This window comes from Simochromis diagramma, unplaced genomic scaffold (genome assembly GCF_900408965.1).
Source record: "Simochromis diagramma unplaced genomic scaffold, fSimDia1.1 OVJJ01000344.1, whole genome shotgun sequence".
NCBI lineage: Eukaryota > Metazoa > Chordata > Actinopteri > Cichliformes > Cichlidae > Simochromis > Simochromis diagramma.
This window is the reverse complement of record NW_024387375.1, coordinates 10,138,851-10,158,706: the sequence shown is the minus strand read 5'-3', so window position 1 is coordinate 10,158,706 and position 19,856 is coordinate 10,138,851. Positions and strand designations below refer to the sequence as shown.

The window sequence follows — 19,856 nt, the reverse complement described above, 5'->3', positions numbered from 1 at the left end:
CTTGGTGATTGTGGCTTTTATAGAAGCCTCTTCATGGTTCCCATTTGCCTGCGGGATCCCCAGGTACTTGTAGCTGTCCTCAATGTGTGCAATGTTGCCTTCTGGTAGTTCAATCCCCTCATTCACTTTTTTTTTTACCATTCAACTACACCTCTCCAGTCCAAATGACATTCCGTTGTCATTGCTGTAGATCCTAGTGTGGATCAGTGAAGCAATGCCTTGCTCACTCCTGGCATACAGCTTAATGTCATTCATGTAGAGGAAGTGGCTGACAATTGCTCCATTCTGTAGTCGGTATCCATAGCCAGTCTTGTCAATGATGAGGGGGGTTCAAGTCGAAGCAGAACAGCAGAGTGAACAGGACGTCTCCTTGATAGATTCTGCACTTTATCATGACTTGTGAAATTAGCTTGAAGTTGGCGTCTGCACGGTTCCTGATGAAGGCTCTTAGGGTCCTGTTGATCTTGTATAGTTCTAGGCATTCCACGATCCATGTGTGGGGCATTGTCATAGGTTTTCTTTTAATCATTCCAGGAAGTGCACAGGTTGATAAGCCTGGTCCTGCAGTCTTGGGCAACTGCTCTGTCTAGCAGTAACTGGTGTTTCGCTCCTCTGGGATTTCTGCCAATTCCTTTCTGTCCTCCGCTCATGTATTGAGCCATGTGCCTGTTCTGTGTTTAGGCCTTTCATCTACACGTAAATGGCATTTTGGATTACTGAAAAATGCATTTTTAAAAACTCCTTCCAGAGTGGAGTTTTTGTGTTTGTGTGTGGACAAGGAAAACGGAGATCGAGTAACGCAAAGTCAAAGGTGTGAGCCTTTTTTGACGTAACGCTGTGCGCCACATTATTGTTTACATGAAATTAATTTCTACAAAAGCTTTCACGTGGGTATGAATTTTGATTGTGATTGTGTATATTATTGTGGATGCACCATAGAGACTATAAATGAAGGCTGTACTTACCCATGTCGCTGGTTTCTGAACTCCAGATATGAAGCATCAAGATCAACATTTCCACTATCTCTATTGGTTCCACAAAATGCCAAGTGTGATGAGGAGGGGTGGGTCTGGCTGAGAAACTGCTTTGTCATTGGCTAATGACTTGTGATTGGCAAGTTATTAGCCAATGAGCAGTGGAAAATACCATGGATAAGCCTCCTGTTTGAAATGTGATATGACCAAGATGTATAAAACAGATTTAACTTTTATTCCTAAGACAATGAAGTCATTAGCAAAGAGAGATCGTGCCTTCATTTTCCAGAAGCTACATCTATTTTTTCTTCTATTTTTTAGGAAATCTTAGGAGTGAAGAAGGGCGAGGAAATGAAGAAAAAAGCAAGTTAGCTGTTCTGGACCTGCACAGTCAAATTCCTGCCACATACTCTTCAGTCAAAGAAATGAATAGCTTTACTTGCACATTGCTTTGACCTGCAGCCACAGAATTACAGCTACCTTTTCTTTTGTCTAATGCTGCATTTGTGTTAGTTTTGCTATTGAAACTAAACATCACTAAAACAAAATTACTGCGAAACATAAAAGGACTTATAAAAAAAATGGATGCATAGTGAAAATAAGCAAGATGTGAGAGAGTGCCCTGAAAAATGAGGAAATCAACACTCTGTATATCCTGGTTTTGCCTATATTTTGTCAAAGAATTATGTATTATATTTCTGCAAATTGAGCTAAAGTGCCCTGGTGGTATGCAACTCTTGTTAAATGGAATGTGAAAAATTTTAAAGGTTATGGCTAATATTATTATGCTTAAAATAGCCTTAGCTTGACAGTCACTTTGTAACACATTGCTAATACAGCTTTCTAGACACTGGCTGCTAGAACACTCCTTTGACATATTAAATTCCAATTTTTTCAGCTAATCACAGTCACTGTATTAGCCTTTATGTCCCTGTATATTATGATGCAAATTGTTTTCCCCTCTAGCAGGCATTTTTGTTTTATTTTTTCTTCTTCTTTTTGTAATAAAGCACATTGAGGTCTGTCTCTGTAGAAGAATCACTGTAAGGAGTATGTAGTATACCTATAACTAAAAGGATGTCCACTACCTGTTTAACAAAGGAATTGTTAGTTTTGTTTTAAAGTTCACTGATTTCATTCTTCTGTCTTTACAACATACTTCCTATGTTGACTTTAGAGTTCTTACTATATGCATTTTTCTCTCTTTAATATCTATGGCCTCTAAAGCTATACTATTAAATGAGCATATGTTTCTTGATAAAGCTGCAGGTGTCATGAATCGGCTGTGGCACGCAGGATGTAGGACCCAAAATGCAGGACACTTGAACGGAAGAGCATACTCTAAAAGGCTGCTTTTATTGCAGTAGCAGAAAAAAAACTCCATAAACAACAAACTTGCAAAAACCAAAACTAAAGTAGAAACTAATGCTAAACACTAAGAAACCTGGGAACGAGGCGCACAGAGTGAAAACCACACAGCATGAGGGGACGACGCATCACTGACTGAGAGAAACACGGGGCTAAAATACAGTATTAAATTCCGGTTCTTTTGGATTCTTTAGGGCCAAGAAAGACACGGCTCAAAAGTGGTCCTTTTACTTTAAAAAATATGATCTTTATTTTACATATCTGGGATATGGAGACCTGAGCACACAACCCCAGGTCTCAAGCACAAACGGAAGCCTAGGTATTTATATACTTGCTCTCTATGTCACACCACACTTTAAGTTTCGATCAAACAGCCTAGTTGGTTTCACTTTCTGGCTGCAAAAGCATGCTCTGCAAAAGCATGCAGTTTCCTGTCAGCACTTTTGGCACAGAGTGTACTCAGAGTTAGGCCTTTCTTATTTAAAGCAATTTAATCAGCATATAAACATTTAAGATGATAAATTTAAACCTCAACAGTTCCCCCTCTTTAACTAATTCTATTAGTTAAACTAATTAACTGACCCCCTCAATAATTACTGTTTACTAACAACAGATATAATTAGCTTTTCCTGGTCAAAGGGCCTACTTACGTTTATCACTCGTTGGAAACAGTCTCTTTAGAGTTAAGTTTTCCCACCCCCTCTGTGGATAACATAAATCCGGTCTTAGCACTATTTCTTGGGCAATTTACCTAACATAGAAATCCTGGAAACTATTACTAAAGTTGCTCTCATTACTCTTCATTACTTTTATGGTCACATTTAACCTTAACAAGCTTTTAATTTCCTAAACAACACATTTTATTCAACTGTGGTGCTCTGTGCTTCTTTTGGGTGCCCCTCTCTGGTGGTTCTGTTCGGTCCGGTGCTCCCTGGAATCTCGCCACCCCCGTGGTCGCTGTGGTCCCAAACTCTCCTGCAAATGAAACAAACACCTTTCCCTACTACGCCTCCCTAACTTATGATGTTCATCAATTGTTCTCTTAATTACTCAAACTTGGTTCAACCTATCATGTTCGTGACTCTCTAATCAAAAGCATTAACCTAATTATGTGTATAAGCGTGTTAGCATCTATCCATCGGCCCTTAAGGTCCTCCCTACAATATATCAATTCAGTCAGTCACACTGAACCAGGTTTTCGACTTTCATTTATATATATTCTTCAATGTTACTCATCTCAGTAAACAACCTTTTAACACCTTTAACACACTTAAAGCGCCGCTTTCACGTCCCTCCAGGTGCTTCCTGTTGCTCGCTCTCTTCTCTCTTATCTGATTATCAACATCCTGCACACAAAACTGTTGCTTCTGCAAGTGTGAAAGTTTCCAAGCAGAATGTGCCTCTGACCTACAAGTCACAGTACATTTTATCTGTTTCTGCAAGCATCTTCATTGACCTTTTACACCCTGACACCTTTCACAATAGATTACAAGAAAATCATTATAACCGCTTATTCTACTAAAAGATCAAAGAGAAAACAAACATTTTAATCAATTGAGTTTAAGCATAAAAGCAATTACTTATGCGTAAGTTTTATCATAGCTAAATCAAACTCCCACCAGGTCCTACCATGATCATAAAGCCCCTTATTTCAAATTAAACCCAAAATCACCCCTTCTTGACACATCTCGTGTCAAATACACTAAAGCCAGCTACTAAAACGTTATAACATGTTCTTGATACAGCATATTTTGATTTCATTTTGCTCTTAATGTAACGGTACATTCTAATTATACTTTACCAGACTTAACCAAAATATATGTGCTTTCCTTTTAGCATTAGGCATTTTCCCAACAATATAATCTAGTACCATAATCTAAACCCAGTCAATAAAACAGAAATTTTCTTTTTAAACCAAACATCAGCAACCCAAAATCAGCAGCCAAAAGATTAAGTCTGCAAAGCATTCCCTTTCTCTCCCCAACCTAGTCAATTGTTTGTCCCCCTTTATTCATGCTAACCTTGGTCCAGTTGTCAGTCCAGTCACAGTCCAGTCATTCACACGCATCCACTCAAAAGAAAAACAATTGTCTATCATTTTTGGTCTGGATTGACACGCGGCAATCCTTTTAGACAAGAACTCGAGGTTCCCACAGGTAGCCTTCTCCTCAGCCAGTTGTAATCTGGAAAAGGTCACCTTATATTTGCTCTCCCGAAAATTTTGATTCCCCACCTTAAATAACAGCATTCCTTGTCCTCAGCCAGTTCAACCAGAAACTTGGCCTGAACGTTTCCAGTGATGCTAACCTATAACTTTCTTCCGACCGCTGCATGTGGAAAATAACAAAACTGAGACATTTTCATTATTATCATCAGTGCTTAAACGACCCACTTTTCTCTCTCTCCAGCCAGAAATACCAATTTATTTCATGTATTCACCTTGATAAATGTAAGTGTGTTCTTCCTTGCGTTCATTTTATGTGGTCATGTTAATGGAGTGTAAGCTGCTCCTTCATTGCATATGTATTTTATAATCAGGTTTAACTCATGCCTCTTTGCACTGAGCTGTGGATTCAAACTATCTCAATTCTGCTTCTCCCCAAAAATAATTTCACATGTAACCATTTGTATATGTGTGTTTTCTACTCATTAATGTAATTGTTAGTTTCTCTCTTTATTTTTACCCTTTTTTAAATTTATTTATTCATTTATTTTTACCTCTTTATTGTGATGTGGTAGACATTCCTAAACCTCCATGAATTCAGCCTTCAATACAATTTTCCCATATGCATTCACTATATGGCATCCAGGTTCACCTCTCACTGTTCTAACAGTTTCCTGTGGGGCCTCGCAGATCAACACAGGCCCAAATCAGCTGTTTCTTCTCTCCATTGCTTCTCTCTTGATCTTTTCAGTCTTTTCTTTGAGGATTACTCCAAGCATGGCAAATATGAAACTCGGTGTCAAGTGATTTCCCACAGTTATTTATCCCACTGTTCTTACCAGCCTGTAATTCACCGTGCATGTTGCATCACGTGCTTCCTTACATGCTGCTGCTGGAGTCGTCAGTATTATAGTTCAGTTGCACTGTCTTTTTGCCTGCTGTTAATTCTTCAAGTACACGGTGTTCTGTCTGTCTTCTGTCTTCATCAGGAGATTGACTGTCCTTTAAGCTTCTTCTCAGGATAACAAGACAATGAGAGGTGAAGCTGTCAAATTTTAAGCCAAAGGCTGGCCTGTTTTCCTGCCAATTCTGTTAATCTATGCTTTTGCCGCTGTACTCATGTTTTCAGATTGAGAAGAGTCCACCTGTATCGACACGCTAAAACCTTCAATTAATATCCTTTTCATTTCTTTTCTTAAGACACCCATTAGCTTCATCTGCCTAGATTTTAACTCTTCTCTCTCTCTCTGGGTGCACACTTCACATACCAGCCAGTTTCCTTTTATGGGCATGCAAAGTTCCTGTCACACACACTGCTTCCTGTCTCACACACACACACACACACACAGACTCGTTTTTTCTGTTTCTCTCTTTCCTGTTTCTACAGGCTAATCGAACTCTTGTTATTATTATTTTTATTTACAGTCTATAAACCCTCTGTAATTCTGCTCAGTCTTGATCTAAAAACAATGCCCCCTTATTACACGCACACACACTTAAATATACTAAGCTCTTTCATTTGCCAGCATTCACACCAAAATCTTCAGCGTGCTTAGGAGAGCTCTTTCAGACATCAGGACAATTAACAATTTTCCACACATATCACCATTCTTTCAGCTCAGTTTTGTAGCATCATCCACACAATAATTTCATCAGCATTTTACACTCCTCCCTAAACTTCCTTAAAAAAAAAAAAATCGTCTCACACACACACACACACACACACCATGCCCTTTTTCTCTCAACACAATGTGCACCTTTAATCATTCATCCCAAATAACAATTTTACACTCCCTGCTGGTCAATCACCCCGCTTTGGGATGATTAGGCCCTAATTAATTTATAACCGCTTCCCGCGGCTTGACAGGAAGCTCCACCTCCAACTTGCACCTTACAGCTTTACTTAAAGCTTACCTGTCAGTCACGTTGAATGGTCACGGCCGGGGCTGCGCCCCTGTCGGTCAAATGGTGCAAGTAAAGTGGTGCTTGACGACTAGCTATTAACAAGCGTCTCCAGTGCTCGCAGTTGCCAGCTGAATTAACATTTAAGATGATACATTTAAACCTCAACAACAGTGAGGGATAACGAGGGAATGGGACACAGGAGAAGAGCACACCTGGCAGTAATCAAACACAACAAGACCAGAGGAAGCCAAAATATCCCAATTCAGGGTCTGCAGCCTTAAAGGCTGCATTTTAAGGCCGATTACGTCACAGTGGCGGGCCGAAGGCTGTCCCAATTCAAAGGCTGCTCGAAATGCGGCCCTCAAATGCGTCCTTCATTTCCCTGAATTTGTAGACTTCATGGTCCCATATATCCCACAATTCATAGCGCCGGCAGTCGGTGTGGATAATTCTGCCGCAGACGGCAGAAGCGGAGCGGCCGAAGAGTAAACTGTGAAAAGTAAGTACTGAATATTATGTCACTTATTTATGTGCAAATGTTTAATAATGAGGAACATTAAAACATTACTGTTGGCCACATGTTGGCAAAGTTATTTGCCATTAGCGATGTTTGTACGTTCAGCTTTTACTTGCTTTTAAAGCCTTTAAAATATAATAATACAATAGTCGACCTTAATCTTACAGAGAATGTGATGATTTTGTGGATAATTAAAGTCAGTCATATATCCACAAACACAACAAGCTGAAAGTCAGTGATGCTGCTCGGTTTGCAGTCCTGAATATCACGACACAAGCAGGATTCACTGCACTGTTAATGTTAGCTATGTTATATTGCTGCCTCTGTTCGTTGATGTCGAGCCAAACGGACTTTAACATGTGTTTGAATGAGCTGACGGTTCACTCGTTAAGCTGAAAGAAAGATGCTTTAATCACAGGAGTCACACATGTGTCCACTGTACCATCTGGGAACTCTTCTTGTTTAGCATTTGTAATAACACAAACACCAAATCCTCCTGTTTTGTAGCAGTGTATACACCTGAGACTATCACCTGTCTGTCTGTCCTGCACTCTCTCTCTGTTTCTTTCTCTCTGATTGTGTAATAAAAGTATGAACATGTATTTATAAGTTACACTTGTGTTTGAATCCTGCACCTTATCACACATTTGATTTCCATGTGTGACAACTGCAAGTGTCCAGAGTGAGGACAGACTGAGGGACCCACTGCTGCACATCATCTGTGAGGCTTTGCACCACTGATGATCCACCAGGACAAACTCGGTAGTGTGTGAGGAAGAGGAGGAGGAAGAGCCAGCAGCAGCTGACAGATGGAGAGAATAGACAGACTGTTCCCTGTTTGTGAAGGACTGCTAGAAAAGTTTAAAATAACTAATTGTCTGTCCTGAATCAGTCTTATTAGGTAATGTTCAAATAATTGTATCATTCCAGTGTTTTCAGTGTGGGAGAAAGTACTCAGGGCCTTCAGGTTACACACTATGAAAGACAGTAACAAGTTTAATGTTAAGAAACCTAAAGTATGTATCAGCAGCAGAATGGACCTAAAAATAACGTGTGTTTCAGTTCTATGAAGCTTTGAGTATTTTGGATTAGTAGCACTGCTGTGTTTGTTGCATCATATTGCTGTAATTGTTTATATGCTTTATATATTCTGAGCTAAGTTGATCTATAGTGTTACATCATATTCTATAAGGATGTTATGTGTTTGGATACTTTCTGCCCAGTTTGACCCATTTAGCAGAAGTCAGCCTGTTTAAGGCTCTGATATCTATTCTGTATGACTTAAAGCAGTTTTGACATGGTCTGATTTTCTCACCCAATAAAGGAATATTTCATATATCAGTCTACTCTTCATTCTATCAGAAACAGTTATCACAGCTCGTACATTTGCTTTTAACACATATATGTAATCATTGAGCCAAATGTAATAATGCCAACATACTGAAGGAACAACATTTGTCTCTTATATATAATACATCTATATATACACTGTCAAAGATACTTGAGTGTCTTTGAGTGAAGATTTAAGGTGATAGGACATATAAATAGCTGCAACTTTTATCTTTACTGAAGCTCAGTATTTGACACAGAGTTCACTCACATGTGCTTGGTGTTCGCTCGCTCTGCGGTAGAGTATCACTTCCTGTTCCTGCTCAAACACAGTGGTGTTTCTGAGTAGCTTATTTGCTTAGCAATTTAATTAACAACTTTTAAATACATTCTTTTTCATAGTATAATCTTCACGTGCTTCATCCGAAGCACACTTTCTGTGTACTCACTACCTAATTTATAGCCAAAGTATTCACTCACTGTCTCTGTACTGTTTCGCTAGCTTAGCTTAGCTCGTAGCCGACTCGTTAGCACCGTGGCTACTTCACCTGTCCCTCCTGCACTTTCTTGCTCATTGTGTCAGATGTTTAGTTACTCCTCGGCCTCCTTTAGCAGTAATGATATCTGTAACAAATGTAGCATATTTGCAGCTCTGGAGGCCAGGATTACTGAATTGGAGACTCGGCTTCGCACCCTTCATTCACCCATAGCTAGCCAGGCCCCTGTAGCTGGTGCAGCCGAAGATAGCGTAGGCCCCGCTAGCTGTTCCCCGGCAGACCCCAAGCAGCTGGGGAAAGAGGGCGGCTGGGTGACGGTGAGGAGGAAGCATAGTCCTAAACAGAAGCCCCAGGTACACCACCAACCCGTTTATGTGTCTAACCGTTTTTCCCCACTCGGCAACACACCCGCCGGGGGTCAAACTCTGGTAATTGGTGATTCTGTTCTCAGACATGTGAAGCTAGAGACACCGGCAACCATAGTCAATTCTCTTCCAGGGGCCAGAGCAGGCGACATTGAAGGAAATTTAAAACTGCTGGCAAAGGGTAAACGTAAATTCAGTAAGATCATAATTCACGTCGACAGTAATGACACCCGGTTACGCCAATCGGAGGTCACTAAAATCAATATTGAATCGGTGTGCAACTTTGCCAAAACAATGTCGGACTCTGTAGTTTTCTCTGGTCCCCTCCCCAATCAGACCAGGAGTGACATGTTTAGCCGCATGTTCTCCTTAAATTGCTGGCTGTCTGAGTGGTGTCCCAGAAACGATGTGGGCTTCATAGATAATCGGCAAACCTTCTGGAGGAAACCTGGTCTTGTTAGGAGAGACGGCATCCATCCCACTTTGGATGGAGCAGCTCTCATTTCTAGAAATATGGACAAATTTATTAAACCCCCCAAAATATGACTATCCAGAGTTGGGACCAGGAAGCAGAGTTGCAGTCTTACACGCCTCTCTGCAGCTTCTCTCCTCCTGCTACCCCCCCAAAAACCCATCTCCATAGAGACTGTGTCAGCTCCCAAACAGACAAAAAACAAACTAAAAACCAGCAACAAACAACTTAAACATAAACAATTACAAAGAAAGAACAATAAAGTATCCACATCTGAACCAAAGAGTAAAACAGTGAAATGTGGATTATTAAATATTAGGTCTCTCTCCTCCAAGTCTCTGTTAGTACATGACTTAATAATTGATCAACAAATTGATTTACTCTGCCTTACAGAAACCTGGTTGCAGCAGGATGATTATGTTAGTTTAAATGAATCAACACCCCCGAGTCATTCTAACTACCAGAAATCTCGAAGCACAGGCCGAGGGGGCGGTGTGGCAGCAATTTTTCACACCAGCCTATTAATTAATGAAAGACCAAGACAGACTTTTAATTAATTTGAAAGCCTGATGCTTAACATTGTCCACCCCAGCTGTGAAACTCAGAAACCAGTCTTACTTGTTATCATCTATCGTCCACCTGGGCCTTAACACAGAGTTTCTCTCTGATTTCTCAGACTTTATATCTAATTTAGTTCTGAGCTCAGATAAAATAATTATTGTGGGTGATTTTAACATCCATGTAGATGCTAAAAATGACAGCCTCAACATGGCATTTAATCTGTTATTAGACTCAATTGGTTTCTCTCAAAATGTAAAAGAACCCACCCACCACTTTAATCACACTCTAGATCTTGTTTTAACATATGGCATAGAAACTGAACATTTAACAGTGTTTCCTGAAAACCCTCTCCTGTCTGATCATTTCCTGATAACATTTACATTTACAATAACTGATTACACAGCGGTGGAGAGTAGACTTTATCAAAGTAGATGTCTTTCTGAAAGCGCTGTAACTAAGTTTAAGAATATAATCCACCCACTGTTATCATCTTCAATGCCCTGTACCAACATAGAGCAGAGCAGCTATCTGAAAGCTACCCCAACAGAGGTCGATTATCTTGTTAATAATTTCACCTCCTCACTACGTACGACTCTGGATACTGTAGCTCCTGTGAAAACTAAGGTCTCTAATCAGAAGTACCTGACTCCGTGGTATAATTCTCAAACACGTACCCTAAAGCAGATGACTCGTAATCTGGAGAGGAAATGGCGTGTCACAAATTTAGAGGATCATCATTTAGCCTGGAGAAATAGTTTGCTGCTTTATAAGAAAGCCCTCCGCAAAGCAAGAACATCTTACTATTCATCACTGATTGAAGAAAATAAGAACAACCCCAGGTTTCTCTTCAGCACTGTAGCCAGGCTGACAAACAGTCAGAGCTCTTTTGAGCCAACAATCCCTTTAACGTTAACTAGTAATGACTTCATGAACTTCTTCACAAATAAAATTTTTATCATTAGAGAAAAAATTACCAGTAATCATCCCACAGATGTAATATTATCTACAGCTACTCTTAGTACCATTGATGTTAAGTTAGACTCTTTTTCTCTAATTGATCTTTCTGAGTTAACTTCAATAATTACTTCCTCCAAGCCATCAACGTGTCTTTTAGACCCCATTCCTACAAAACTGCTCAAAGAAGTCCTGCCATTAATTAATTCTTCGATCTTAAATATGATCAACCTATCTCTAATGATCGGCTATGTACCACAGGCCTTCAAGCTAGCTGTAGTTAAACCTTTACTCAAAAAGCCATCTCTAGACCCAGCAGTCTTAGCTAATTATAGGCCAATCTCCAACCTTCCTTTCATATCAAAAATCCTTGAAAGAGTAGTTGTCAAACAGCTAACAGATCATCTGCAGAGCAATGGTTTATTTGAAGAGTTTCAGTCAGGTTTCAGAGCTCAGCACAGCACAGAAACAGCTTTAGTGAAGGTTACAAATGATCTTCTTATGGCCTCTGACAGTGGACTCATCTCTGTGCTTGTCCTGCTAGGCCTTAGTGCAGCATTCGATACCGTCGACCATAATATCCTATTAGAGCGATTAGAACATGCTGTAGGTATTACAGGTACTGCACTGCAGTGGTTTGTATCATATCTATCTAATAGACTCCAGTTTGTGCATGTAAATGGAGAGTCCTCTTCACACACTGAGGTTAATTATGGAGTTCCACAGGGTTCAGTGCTAGGACCAATTCTGTTTACATTATACTGTACATGCTTCCCTTAGGCAGTATCATTAGAAGACATAGCATACATTTTCACTGCTATGCAGATGACACCCAGCTCTATCTGTCCATGAAGCCAGATAACACACACCAATTAGTTAAACTGCAGGAATGTCTTAAAGACGTAAAGACCTGGATGGCCGCTAACTTTCTGCTTCTTAATTCAGATAAAACTGAGGTTATTGTACTCGGCCCTGAAAAGCCTAGAAATATGGTATCTAACCAGATTCTTACTCTGGATGGCATTACCTTGGCCTCCAGTAATGCTGTGAGGAACCTTGGAGTCATTTTTGACCAGGACATGTCCTTCAATGCACATATTAAACAAATATGTAAGACTGCGTTCTTCCATTTGCGCAACATCTCTAAAATTAGAAATATCCTGTCTCAGAGTGATGCTGAAAAACTAGTTCATGCATTTATTACTTCCAGGCTGGACTACTGTAATTCATTATTATCAGGATGTCCAAAAAACTCACTGAAAAGCCTTCAGCTAATCCAAAATGCTGCAGCAAGAGTACTGACAGGGACTAGAAAGAGAGAGCATATTTCTCCTGTTTTGGCTTCCCTTCATTGGCTTCCTGTTAAATCCAGAATTGAATTCAAAATCCTGCTCCTCACATACAAGGTCTTAAATAATCAGGCCCCATCTTATCTTAATGACCTTGTAGTACCATATCACCCTATTAGAGCACTTTGCTCTTGCTCTGCAGGCCTACTTGTTGTTCCTAGAGTATTTAAAAATAGAATGGGAGGGAGAGCCTTCAGTTTTCAGGCCCCTCTTCTGTGGAACCAGCTTCCAGTTTGGATTCGGGAGACAGACACTATCTCTACTTTTAAGATTAGGCTTAAAACTTTCCTTTTTGCTAAAGCATATAGTTAGGGCTGGACCAGGTGACCCTGAATCCTCCCTTAGTTATGCTGCAATAGACATAGGCTGCCGGGGGATTCCCATTGAGTTTTTCCTTTCCAGTCACCTTTCTCACTCACTATGTATTAACAGACCTCTCTGCATTGAATCATATCTGTTATTAACCTCTGTCTCTCTTCCACAGCATGTCTTTTATCCTGTCTTCCTTCTCTCACCCCAACCGGTCGCAGCAGATGGCCCCGCCCCTCCCTGAGCCTGGTTCTGCCGGAGGTTTCTTCCTGTTAAAAGGGAGTTTTTCCTTCCCACTGTTGCCAAAGTGCTTGCTCATAGGGGGTCATATGATTGTTGGGTTTTTCTCTGTATCTATGAAGCGCCTTGAGGCGACTTATGTTGTGATTTGGCGCTATATAAATAAAATTGAATTGAATTGAATTGAATTGAATTGCTGTACCAGTGTACCTGCACATGTGATGTGACAATAGAAGTGATTTGATTTGAGAGTTCAAACTCACTGCTGCAATAAATAATAATGATTAGTATAATAACTATAATATTGGCCATATCATATTTACACTGATTTCAGTCTCATGAACAACATTAACTATTTGTTATTTACTAGCTAATCTTATATGACTGTTCAGCACAGATATGAAGCCCAACAATAATGTTTTACAGTCCTGTGGTCTCAGCCTCAGATACTTATTAAATCACACAAAGCTCATGTAGAAACAAACAAACGAACAAAATATGTTCTCCTTCATTTCTGTCAACCACACGTTTCCAGCTATCATGGTTGTTAGGCAACCTGGGCAGCGCGACGGAGGCTAGACCGTCCCATTTCACAAGCCTCACACTTCCGGCCTTAGCGGTCTTTGAGTACATGGCCCTTGAGGACCGTTGAGGCTGCGTACTTTAAGGCTGCAGACCCTGAATTGGGATACAGCCACTGACATGAGACACAGACTTACAAAGTAAAACAGGAAACACAAAACATAAACACGGATTTGACAAGGGGAGACAGAGCAACCATGGAACACAGAGACAAAAACCAGAATACTAAGAACGCTAACACAGAAACCAAAATACTAGAAATAATAAATACTGAAAAAAACCAAATGTCTATAATAATACAAAACTCGAAACCGTGACAGCAAGTCTTCTTTTTTTTTTTTCTTTGCCTGTCCCGTTTGGTTCTTTAGCCGCCAGAATTGTTATCTGATTGCCAACAAATATGCCCAGTGGATTTACTTTACCAAGTGGATCATCACAGCCTTGCCGTATTGGCCATTTGATCGACCTTTGTTGTTATTATTTATTTTATTTTCAGTTGTTACAGATGGGACAGACATGGCTGGGGGATAGGAAAGGGAGAAAGAAAGATGAAGGAAAAGAAAAACAGTGGGGAAGAGGGACAGTGAGAAAGGGCACTTAAAAAGACAAAAAATCTCCCGGATCAGCTGTTGAGAGAAAAAAAAGAGAAAACAAGCAAAAAAAAAGAGAGCAACATAATAAACACAACACCATCGTATTAATCTAGCTAAGTGTAAATAACAATAAATACTAAATATTGAATTCCAGGACCGACAGTGCACAATGTGCTTTGAGGTAGCAGCCAAGAAAGGTGTAGTTTGTGTCTATGAACAGTGAACACCCGTGTGCACACCTGTGTGCATGAGCGTGCTTGTATTTAAAAGGTCTCTCCATGTAACGATCTGCTAGAGGGTGTAGGAAGCAATAGCCCTTACAACCAGGGCATGAAGCAGGCATGGAAGAGATGCAGGGCCCAGACATCCAGAGGCCTCAGAGTGCGAGAGCCCAAGGAGGACCACTGGAGGGGCATCCATGCCACCCTCCTGGAAAGAGCTGAGGACAGCCCCAGACGAGGGGTCACCCAGCAGCCATGGAGCAAAATCCAGAGGGGCTGCAGTGGCGTGCCCACGGGCTCTGCCGGTAGCCAGCTGTGCCAGAGTGAACCGAGCCACAGGCCCAAAGGCCGGAGGCCTGAGGGCCCCCCACGCCCCGGAAGAGGCCCGACCGAGCCACGGACGCCAGGCCCCATCAAGCAGCCACCAGGAGTGAGCGGGTACACACCTGAGCACCCAGCCCCGGACACCAAGAACCACCAATGCACCGATGCCTGAGGGCATCAGCCACCGGCAGGGAGTGTGGTGAGGGGAGCTAGGCCTCCATACTGAGAAGTTCCCAGAGAGGTGGAGTCTAAGACCCGACCTGACATATGGACACAGACAAACAGGCACACACAGACACAAACGTGCATTCCCACCCTCATGCACACATATACAAATACTCAGCACTCACCCAGAAGACCCAGAAGCTGTGGGTCTTTCAAAGTTTTGCCTCCTAGACACCTCCTCTGGGAGGTATTTCCAGCATGTTCTACCTGGAGGAGTCTCCAGGGCTTGGGAACATCTCAATGTGCCCACTGATGAGCTGGAGGAAGTGGCTGGGGTGAGGGAGGTGTGGGCTTCACTGCTCAATTCCGGATATGCAGAAGAAAATGTACCTTGTCTATTTGTTTGTTTGTTAAGTCATTTAACATGATCTCATGAATCATCTCAGCATAAAAAGTCATAAAAACTCAAGGTATGAATCAATGTGTCTGGAGTGGAGGACAAAAAAAGACGTGGTAGGCCCAAACATACTATAGCAGATGAACCGGATCTGAAAGTTATGTTCCTAAGAAATACAAAACATCCAGCAAAGACCTGTCGCAGGACCCAATGTTTTTCTTTTGAAATATTCAAATGATGTTTTCAAACTGAACTTCATAGTATTCTCTTTCTCTATAATTGGCAATGGTTATCTGATTACTTTTTTCAAGTAACGAGTAAAGTAAGGGATTACTATTGCAAAAACGGTAATTAGATTACCGTTACTTTCCCGTAGGAACGCTGCGTTACTGCGTTACTAAAACCGTGATTTTTTGCGAGAATGTCTTATGACAGTGACGTAAGCGAGTGCGCCGTTAGTGACAACAGCTGTGTGCAGATCAACAATGGATCACATATCGATTGTGGGAGAGAGTATGAGCGTGCAGCATTTAAAGCGTGGAAGTACTGACCTTACTTTGAGTTTGATTCCATAAAAAGTGACAAAAACATTAGCGTCCATCGTGCGTGGGAAGAAAACTTCTTTTTACAGTGAAAAAAACCCCTAAACTTCCAAGCAAGCACCGAGTGCGCTATGACGTAATGGGAAATTCACAGAGAAACTCGCGGATTCTTCAACTGACCGCGGCACACCTGCACCAGGGTAAACCTCCGCCTACCGCAGTCCTGCTTTACAGGTGAAAATAGAGCAACAGGACCGCTGAGTCTTTGACTTTATTTATTTTCTGCTGTGTTTTACTTGCATCTATTTGAAAGAGTGAGTGTAAACACAAAAAATATTTTATTTTATGTGCTGGAATGTGCAGAAAATAGGTTTAAATGTTAAACTAATTTATTCAAGTCAGAGAATGTTGCATATAATTTAATTTTTGCTTGATTAAAGTTAAAAGATTAAAACTGATAAAACAAGTTTTAAAAAGGGACCTTTCCATTTGATTACATTTTGTATGATGGATTATGTGGAAAAAGTAGAATTGGGCTGAAAGATCTATCGCTTTATCACCTCTTCAGGTTGTAAATCGGGTTTTTAAAAAGTAACTAAGTAATTAATTACTTTTGAAAATAAGTAATCAGTAAAGTAACGGGATTACTTTTTGGGGGAAGTAATCAGTAATTAGTTACTGATTACTTTTTTCAAGTAACTTGACCAACACTGGTTAGTAGAACTAAACTCATCTTACAATGACTCAAACGTTTCACTTCATGGAGAATCTGCCTGCTAAGTAAGGTTGAATAAATGAGTTAGCTAATCTCTCAAGGTTTTCTAAATTAAAAACTTAGTGTGCAAGAAGTAAGAGAGATTTTTTCAATATGCATTCATATTGAAACCAACTTCACTTTGACTCCTAGGGGATTCTTTACCCTCTCTCCAAAATGCACATGGAAATCAGCAATAATAATAATAATCACACATAAACATACTAGAATTATAACAGCTGCCCTATGACAGCTGGGGGATGACACATTCCCATCCCCCAGCTGTTAAATAAGCAGAAGAATTTAAATGGATGCGTTGCCATCTCTTTCTGCTAGAGAAGAAAAGTCACTATAAAACTGGAAAAGAGTACTACTGCTTTCCTATTTGCAGACCTTTTAATTGATCCATTCTGCCGAGTTGACAGACTTGTCACAGTTTCATGCAACAGTTGTTTCTCTTTTAAACAAAGAGCAGTCCAACAGATCTCATTTGTAGCACTGAGGGACTAAAGATTATTCAGTTAGCATCATGGATTGTTCTTAAGCTTTTGTCAAGCAAGCTAACTAGCTAAACAATGGAGCCAAGGTGGTTATGTTTGTCTTCAAAGTTGGATGGATAAAATCAAATCAATTAAATAGGAGGTCTAAAGATAGTATAACACATCTAAACCTGTATCTGGTATCAAATAGCACTTGTCCAGGTTTTTCAGTCCACCCAGTTTCAACTGCAGTCACTACTGCTGACACCAGCCTGAAGCTATACACTGAACATAGCTTTTGACCACTGCCATGAAACATCTAATTTGCACATCGCACAATATGATGGAGAATAAGATGAACTAAAATAAGTGCCTCGAATAACCAGAGAGAAAGAAACGGAGGCTCAGTGAGTCTGTGTAACAGTGAGAACGAAAGCAGGGGAAGAGTCATACAACAAACTCATCGGAAGAAAGAACTCAGATCAGAAGCTGTTTACACTGCTGCTGCAAACAAGCAAAGATTAAGCTCTTTAACCAAGCTCGCAGGCCTCTTTGAAACAGACATCAGGGCTTTGTTCGGCGAGAGCCTCAACACAATAGCTACAAATTCGCTGCATGGCCACACACCCTGAGAGTGACAGAAAACTGATGCACCTGCCTCTATGGGGAGCGCCTTTATTCAGACTTGGCACTGCTTCTGCAACACTGAGAGCTTTTTTATGTTTTTATATTTTTATATAACAGCACAGAAGAAACTGTTATGAGACTGATGCAAGAGAAGTCAATCATAAGAACTGCCCTCACCATTGTCATGCTGGGTCATTCCAGCTGGGCTTATTGACTCTTTCAGGGACAGGTGGAGAAATGACGTTTGAGTACAGTAGCACTATTTATAGTAAACTCAATTCAAAGTCTGCTTCCATGTCTAAATATCAATGCAGAAATTTGTAAAACTACACTACTGTACAAAATGACTCAAGATATAGTCTTGAGCCATTTTGCTTCCAAAGAGACAGACTTTCTTGTCATTTTTTGAAAGGTTTTGAGTTGTTCTCCAGTTCTCCAGGCTTTCTGCAGGTCTTTCAAAGTTTTCTTTAGCCATTGGCTACCTTTTCACAATTTTTTAGGCCAGTCATTGTACCTAACTATTTGCAGAGGAATGTTCATGTTTTTAAGACATTTAATCCTAATCGTTCAAGCATAAAAAAGGCAAGGGATGAACCAGAGCTGTGTGTGTGTCCTTTAAATATTTGAGGACATTGGACAATTGGGGACAAAAAAGAACTAGCAGGCCTAACAAACCATCATGTCCTTAGGAAACAGGAAAAATTCCAGCAAAGACCTGACACAGGACCTGAGATAGTGGATGGCGCCCTTCAGTTGATCCATCTACTGTGTGGGATCGTCTTGGCAGAGAATGGAATGAAAGCCAGCCAATATTCAAAGAAGAGCTTTGAATGTCCTTTAAGAAGCCTGGAAAATTATTGCTGATGACTACTTAAAGAAATTACAAGAATGCTTGCATACGAGAGCTCAGGCTGTGGTGAAGAATCAGCATACCAAATATTGACTTTCAAGCTTAAAATTGTACAAACATTTTTGCTTTACATATTCTATTTCCATTCATGTTTTTTCATGTTTCTGTAGATCGCTGCACCTATTTCCAAAAATTCTAAACATATGTGCACTGGCTCTAGACTTTTTGGACAGTACTGTAGAATATTTAAATAAACCCAAGTTGCAAGAAAAACAGACACATTTGCTAGCAATTTCATTGTGTGAAGATGCAAAAGTCCAAAATAAAGAAAATTATATGGAATAGAGATGCATTGAAGGTGTTTATAAATACACAAGGTGATGAAAAAGAATAAGGAACTAAGATGTTTGGAATGATAAGAAAGGAGAGCGTGTAAGGGTAAAATGGGAAAAGGGAAAGGACACATAGAACAACAGGGCTTGGAGAGGGGATCAGTGTGCAAAAAATACGGAATATCAGATAGAGAAGGATTAGATTCGAGAGATACGTAATTTGAAGGAAGAGGGACAGCTAAAATACCATTTGGGAAATGTAATGATAGTCCACAAAAGAGTAACAGAGAATTTAATTGGAAAGATTCCTTAGAGGGACAGGAAAAGGGGGAAAAAAGGAATTTGAGAACAATTTGCAGCGTGTGATTGAAGGAGGAGAGAAGATTCAATATTTAAAATGAGAAGAAGCAAGTCACAATGAGCAGAACAAGCGCTATTAAGTAATGGCTGTGGTGAGTGAGTGTGAGTTGATTCAGCAAGAGAAAGAGACAGTTAAGAGGATGGTCCAGACAGAGGGGTGGAACAAAATGAGGGTAAAAGTGTGATTCAGAAAGCGATAGGAGGAAAGAGGGGGTGCAGCAGGCATAGACAAGCTCAGATAGGGGGGTCTTCTTCCGTTCAGCTGTGTGTCTTGGCCGGCTGTGAAAAGCCGCTCTCTTCCTGTCAGCACAGGAAGCCCACAGGGCGCCATTGTGTCAGACTCGGAGAGAGATGAGGACAGAGAGATCAACAGACAGAGGTTTGAATAATTTAGTGGATTTATTGATACATTTAAATTTCAGGAGGTTGTGTATTAGTTGGTATTCAAGTCATGCTTGTTAGTTATATATTTCCCCACCTATGATTTAGCTGCTGCATATCTAGATGGCCAATACCAGGCAAGTCTCATTAAGACTAATAAGAGACTGATTTGTGTTTGTTGGACTGATTCACAGTCCCAATCGCAACAAAGACAGAATGAGGCTGCCTTCAAGCATGACAGTCGC

General features: G+C 40.5%; 1 long non-coding RNA gene across 1 annotated transcript; it reads right to left on the bottom strand.

Annotated features, from left to right (window-relative positions):
- Positions 1–8,365: 8,365 nt before the first annotated feature.
- On the bottom strand, positions 8,366–13,315 carry LOC120720079. Its single transcript, XR_005692784.1, has 3 exons — positions 13,264–13,315; positions 8,738–8,740; positions 8,366–8,523 (listed from the first exon to the last, which is right to left on the bottom strand). It is a non-coding gene; the product is annotated as an uncharacterized LOC120720079 (long non-coding RNA).
- Between the last annotated feature and the right edge of the window lie 6,541 nt (positions 13,316–19,856).